The sequence below is a fragment of the Serinus canaria genome, unplaced genomic scaffold, assembly GCF_022539315.1.
Source record: "Serinus canaria isolate serCan28SL12 unplaced genomic scaffold, serCan2020 HiC_scaffold_345, whole genome shotgun sequence".
Taxonomy (NCBI): domain Eukaryota; kingdom Metazoa; phylum Chordata; class Aves; order Passeriformes; family Fringillidae; genus Serinus; species Serinus canaria.
In genome coordinates, this window is record NW_026108459.1 from 664 (window position 1) to 7464 (window position 6801).

Below are 6801 nucleotides of genomic sequence, written 5' to 3' on the forward strand. Positions count from 1 at the left end.
CCGCCCCAGCCGGGGGCAGCCGCGCGCCTCGGGGCTGCGGGCGGGGAAGGCGCCGAAAGAGAACGGGGGCGGCCCCCGCCAAAACTCCTCTGAAATAAATGCCAAAAAACAAGCCTGAAGGGAAAAAACTACCCCTGGCTCTCTCCCAATAGGATCAAAAAAATTCCCCCAAAATTTATTTTTAAAAAATTAAATATTTAAAATATATTTTTTATATATATATTCACATTTCTCTTTATAATGAATATTGATGTGTAATGTTTAGTTTTACGTTTTTATTTATAAGTAAATTTATATTCTATATTACATATTTTCCTATTACTTTGATTTCTTTATATATTTTTATAAATATTTTTATGTATTTTCATATATTCATTATATATTTCTGTGTTAGGATTTTTACTTCTGTAACACATAGTATTTTAAATAAATCCTCTGCTTCTACCCAAATAAAAGCTAAAAAGAACCCCTTTAATTTCAACTGTATTTAAATTTCTTGTAAATTATATTTTCATATTTATATTAATAATTTATCTTGCTTTATAATCTTATTTATATTCTACATTGCATCTCTTCATATTACTTACATATATTTATATTTATAATTAAATTTATACTCAGAGTTTTGTAATATATCTTTATATATTATAGATTTAGATTTACATTTCTATAATACATATATATTTAAAATAAAAGCCCTACCTCTAACCAAATAAAAACCAAAGACACCTCTTTATTTAAACCATATTTAAAATAGAAGAAATAATCTTACTTCTCACAATTCTATTCACATTTAAATTTATAGTTTTCTTATTATAAGACATTATATATATGAGAGAATATTTTTAATATAATAGATATATTATTTTTATATCAGATATTTCTATCACTTATATTTATTTAAATTAAATATTTATAGGTATCAGTATATATAGGATATATTTGTATATTTTAATTTCTATTTTTATATTATTTATATTTATATTATATACAAAACCTCCAACCTATAAGCTAATAAAAACCAAAAAATCCTCAATTTAATTAAACTATATTTAAATATTTTTATATTTACAATCTATATTTATATCTTTGCATTTAAATAGTAGATTATAATTTCTATATATGTTACAACAATATACTGTACATATTATAGTTTTGTATATTTATCTATTTGTTTTCTATATTTATGTTTACCACTTTATTTTAATATTTATTTTTAAATTTATATTTATTCTATTTTTATCTGTATATTAAAGCATACAAATTCACTTACCTGACACATCAGAACCACAACAATCCTGTGCCTCGGTCAGCACCGGCACGCAGAGCACGCTCGTCCCGTCGCAGCAGATCCAAACAAAACCTATTTCTATCACCAAAGATCCCACGACCCAAATATAAATGCAAATAAACCTAACTGTAAATAAATTTAGAAATCACACTATAACTAGCCCAAAACCTCCATACATTCCAATCCTAAACGTCCTCCTAAACCAATATCTCCAAAACCCAAAAAACTCAATTACACACTGAAAATGAAACTGCTAAAAACAAAAACCCATTAAAAAAATCAAACCAACTCACTCAAAACTGCAACTGACCCCAAACATTACTACAAAAAGCCCCCAAAGCTCCACCTTTATGCTAACACACAAATAACCAATAATCTATAAAAGTTATCCTATAATTAAAAAAAAAACTTAAAAGCATAATATTAAAAATCAGAACTATTAAAATATTAAAAAATACCACTACCCAATTTAAAAAAATGTTGCCTATAAAAACCCACCAGAAAATGCCCCTGTCCCCAGAGATACAACCAAAAACCCATCATAGCAGAAATGAATCGGAACTTAGGAAACACTAAAACCATAACACTCAAGCAGTACACCATATCCCTTATCGTACACCAACTACAAAGAGCATGAAACAATACAATCAATTCTTAAAAACCACCTTAAATCCACTACCTTTTTAAAAAAACTTTGAAAAATTTAAAACAGCATCTAACAAAAGCCATCTAATAAATTAACACCCAAAACACCAGCAGACAAGCTAGCCCTAACAAATCTCTATTTTATAGATACCACAGACAAAACCAAAATCCCAACAATATGTACCAGATGTCTATTAAAGAAACCTACTGAAATTAATCCTACCTCAAACACAAACAACCCATCCATAGAGTTAGCTTCACTCAAAAAAAAAATTACACAGAGTTAATAATACCAAGAAATAAACCAACACATCATATAACACTAACTAATATAATATTGAAGGAAATAAAATACACACATTTTTTGCCTTTTCATTAAAACTTCTTTTATTAGCTAGAACAAAAAGATTTTGCCAGGACTGTAACAATACTTTTTTCTGCTTCTTCTCCTCCTTCCTCTTCTTCTGAAACATCCCATCTCATTCCCAAATTCCTTACAACTTCTGAGTTTCAATCCAAGCAAAAAGCAAAACTCGTGCACTTGTGTGTTGGGTGCTCCTGCCACATTCTCCACTGCACCCCACATCTTCTTACACTTTCAGTCTTCACGCTGTCCTGCCGGGATGAGTTTCACAGATGAACTGGCACATGTGAAGAGAGGATTTCCCTCCCTCCCTCCGTATCCAGGTGCTGTCTTTGAGCCAGAGGGGTCAAGGCTGTTCAGAACCATAGGATCCTTTAGGTTGGCAAAGCCTTCTAAGGTCACTGAGCCCAGCTGTTGCCCCAGCACTGCCAAGCCCCTCCCAAACCAGGTCCCTAAACACCACATCTGGACACCCTTGAAATGTCTCCAGGGATGGGGGCTTCCCTGGGCAGCCTGCTCCTAGGCCTGACCACCCTTCCAGTGAAGAAATTTCTCCTCAAATCCAACCTAAGCCTTCCCTGCTGCAACTTGAGGCCATTTCCTTTTGTCATGTCACTTCTTACTTGGGAGATCTCGGTGCTTAAACCTTCCCTGCTTGTTCCCTAGGAGGTCTCTGGCTTGGCTGGATGAGAGGAGAAACACTCCCAGCACAGGAAGGGGAGCTCAGGAGGTCCCACACCAAGGCAGGGGGAGCGGCAGTCCTCACCGGAGCTCACTTGTCAGTTCTCAGTGCTTGGCTCTGCTTCTCCTCCCAGGCAGATCTCTGGTGAGCGCTTCAGAATTGGCTGTTTGGAAGAGGGGGGAAAAAAGGGTTAGCCAAGGTTTTTATCCAGGCTACTCTAATGTCTCTGCCTGCTTTGCCTCTTCCTGACTTCCTTCTGCCAAGAAAAGGCTGCCTTTGGACTTCTAGGGGGAACTTTCACGTAATGCTTGAAAAGGAGCTACAGAAAAGCGCCTCATTTTTAAAGACTCGGCCGAGAAGACAGAAAATTGCTGCTTCTCCATCCCCACTGCCTGCAGAGCTGGCAGGCACCAGGCCAGCTCTGCTCCTCCTTCAAGTTGTTCCCAAACCTGCTGGAAGAACCGAAGGCTACTTTGGTGTTCCATTGCTCTGCTTTTCCCGAAAAAGATCTTTCAGTGCTGCCATCCCTCCACGGGAAGGGCCTTTCTGTCGCACACACTCGGTGACACGAGGCTGCACGAAGCTGCAGCAGCCTCTGCTCCCGGTGGGAAGGGCTTTCTTCCTCCTCTGGCACCTGGCTGGCACAGGTTTCTCAGGGATGCTGGGGCTGCCCCGTGCCTGGAAGTGCTCACGGCCCATTGCTGCCCTGGGATGAGGCTCTGAGCAAGCTGCTCTAGGGCAATATCCCTGCCTACAGCAGCAGGCTTGGTACAAGGTAATCTTTGGAGTCCCTTCCAAGCGAATTACTTGATGATTCTGTGAACTGAAAAACCTGGGGAATAAATCTGTAGAGGTGACTAAATAGATAAAAGCATTGATCCAATACTCACCAGCCCATCCGGCGGAGGTCAGAGCTCTCTGCCCACCGAGGACAGGGCAAGCAGCAGGACCTTTCTGCCACTCTCCGGCACGGAGCTGTGAAGGCAGAGAGAAGTTCCCAGAGATGGAGCCGGAGGGACGGGACGGGCGCCTGGCCCGACCTTCCAAAGGCGGCGGCCGAAAGGGCGGGGAGCGCCCGGAGCCCGCTCCGCCTCCTGCGCCGCCTGCACACCGCCCGGCGCTGCCCCGCCGGGATTTTCCGGCACGCCGTCGCTTGCAACCGCCTGGAGAGGGGCGCGCCCGGTGCTCGGTGGGTGCAGCCCTGTTCCGACTCTCCGCTCGCCCGGCCCTGCCCGCTGCCCCCGGCCCGCGTAGCGCTGCGAACGCGCCTCCGCCTCCCTCCGAAACCGCCCGCCCCGCCCTCCGCGCCATTTTTCTCACCGACCGCGTCCCTTCGCGCTCCCGAATCCCTTTCTCCCCTCCCCTCTATTTAAGGACAACGCCCCACCCGGCGCTCGCTCCCGCCCCTCGCCCTTCCCTCGCTCGGCAGCCGTCCTTGCCCGCCCCCCGGCACCCGGCGGCGACGGGCAGGGCAGTGGCTCGGGGGGCTGCAGTACCGCTCTCAGTCCACAAGGTGGCAGACTTACGGGGCACCTCGATTTATCCGCCCTTTATGCCGCCACCTTGAGAAGGTCAAGCGAGTCCGCGACATGGCGCTCTCAACATGGCGACTGACGAGGCCCCCGCCGCCCCACCTACAGACTTAGGCGCCGACTCAGGTGCCTGAAAAAAACTCTCTAAATTAAAATCGCTCGCGCCTTTTCTGAGCCAACAGCGCGTGTCCGCGACGCTTGAAACGCCACAGAAAAATCCCAGCGGGGCGCGCCAGCGTCGGAGTGCGGTGCAGGCAATCTGGTTAGACAGACCGCGGGGCCTTATTTTCCCGCCTTTTTACACCGCCATTGTGAGAAGGTCACAAAAAGTCCGCGACATTCGTGACACGCCACTCCCGACATGGCCGCCAAAGAGGACCCTGGCAGAGAGAGGCGTTTTCGCCGGTGCCTGTTAAAAATTCATTAAAATACGGCCGCGCGAGGCCCTGCTGAGCTCACAGCCCGCGTCCGAGGCGCTTGAAACGCCACAGAAAATCCCGTGGGAGCCGCGCGTCCTTCGGGGTTTCGTTCAGGCAGTCTGGTTAGACGGACCTCGGGGCCCTAATTTTCCCGCCCTTTTTGTCCGCCACCTCGAGAAGGTCAAGCCGGTCCGCGACACCCGCCGCACGCCACTCCCAATATGGCGGCCGCCCGGCTGCCTGCCCGTGCGGGGCTGCAGTACCGCGCTCTGACCACAAGGCGGCAGCACCGCCGCCCGCCCCAGCCGGGGGCAGCCGCGCGCCTCGGGGCTGCGGGCGGGGAAGGCGGCGAAAGAGAACGGGGGCGGCCCCCGCCAAAACTCCTCTGAAATAAATGCCAAAAAACAAACCGGGAGAAATAAAAAAAAGACCTGCCTCTAACCCAATGAGAACAAAAAAAAAAAAAAAAAATCCCACCTTGAAACATTCCTTTTAAGCAATATTTAATTTTTTTTTCCATATTTATATTCGCATTTATATTTGTAATGTATATTGATGTATAATGTTGATTTATACATTTGTATTTATAATTTCTATTCATATATAAATTTATATTCTATAATGCATATATTCCTTTTACTTAGAATTATTTCTATATTTATATATATTTTTATTTATTGATTATATATTTCTTGTTAAGATTTTATCTTCTGTAACACTTATAATATTTATAATGAAACTCCTGTCTCTATCCAAATAAAAGCCAAAAAGAACCCCTTTCTTTTAAACTGTATTTAATTTTTGAAATTTTTTTACATATTTAATGTCACATTTATATTTTAAAAGTTTATTAATGTATAGTGTTATTTGTGTTCTATATGACATCTCTTCCTCATTTTTATTTGTTTCTATTTTATATTTCTATATCTAGATTTCTATATATTGGTTTTATATTTCCATACATAGAAACATAAAACAGTAATATCTATATTCATAATATTTTAAATAAAAGCAAGCCTCTAACCCAATAAGAAAAAAATCCCCTAGCGTTTTTTTAAATAACACTTAATTCTTTAAAATATTTAAATTTATCTATGTTTGTAATATACATATCGATGTATAATGTTTATTTATACATGTATATTTATTGTTTTCTATTGATATATAAATTTATATTCTATATTAAAACTATTTCTATTACTTAGATTTATTTCTATATTTTTATACATGTTTTTATATATTGATTATATATTTCTGTGTTATTTTACTTCTGTAACACTTCTGTTATTTAAAAGAAACACCTGCCTCTACCCAAATAAAAGCCAAAAAGAACCTTTTTATTTGAAATTGCAATTCAATTTTTTAGAATTATATTTTTCATTTTTTAATTACATTCCATTTTAAATGTATATTAATGTATAGTGTTATTTATATTCTTTATTACATCGTCCTATTATTTATATTTATATTTTATATTTGTATAAATATTTATATCTTGAATATATAATTCCATATTAACACATATATAATAATATTATATACTTTCATATTATTTGAAACAAAAACCCTGCCTATAAGAAAAAAAAAAAAAAGCCATTTCTTTTAATCTAAATTTACATATTTTATATGTAATTATAGATTATATAAATATTATATGATATAGATTATATAAATATTTTTCATATTTATATTCACATTGATATCTACAATTTATTTTGCCCTATATTGTTATTTATATTCTATATTAGAGCTCTTCATATTACTTACATATGTTTATATTTAAATCTAAATTTAGAGTTTAGTTATAGTTATATATCTTTAGAGATTTTTTTATATATTGCTATCTTTAGATTTACATTTCTATTTTA

The 6801-nt window shown here is 39.6% G+C and overlaps 1 long non-coding RNA gene across 3 annotated transcripts; it reads right to left on the reverse strand.

Annotated features, from left to right (window-relative positions):
* Positions 1–2291: 2291 nt before the first annotated feature.
* On the reverse strand, positions 2292–4647 carry LOC108963999 (uncharacterized). Of its 3 annotated transcripts, none has more exons than XR_007780674.1 (4): positions 4509–4647; positions 3873–3957; positions 3067–3145; positions 2292–2652 (listed from the first exon to the last, which is right to left on the reverse strand). It is a non-coding gene; the product is annotated as an uncharacterized LOC108963999 (long non-coding RNA). The 3 variants fall into 3 exon arrangements; XR_007780675.1 differs by lacking the exon at positions 4509–4647 and adding an exon at positions 4370–4457; XR_007780673.1 differs by lacking the exon at positions 4509–4647 and adding an exon at positions 4303–4351.
* Between the last annotated feature and the right edge of the window lie 2154 nt (positions 4648–6801).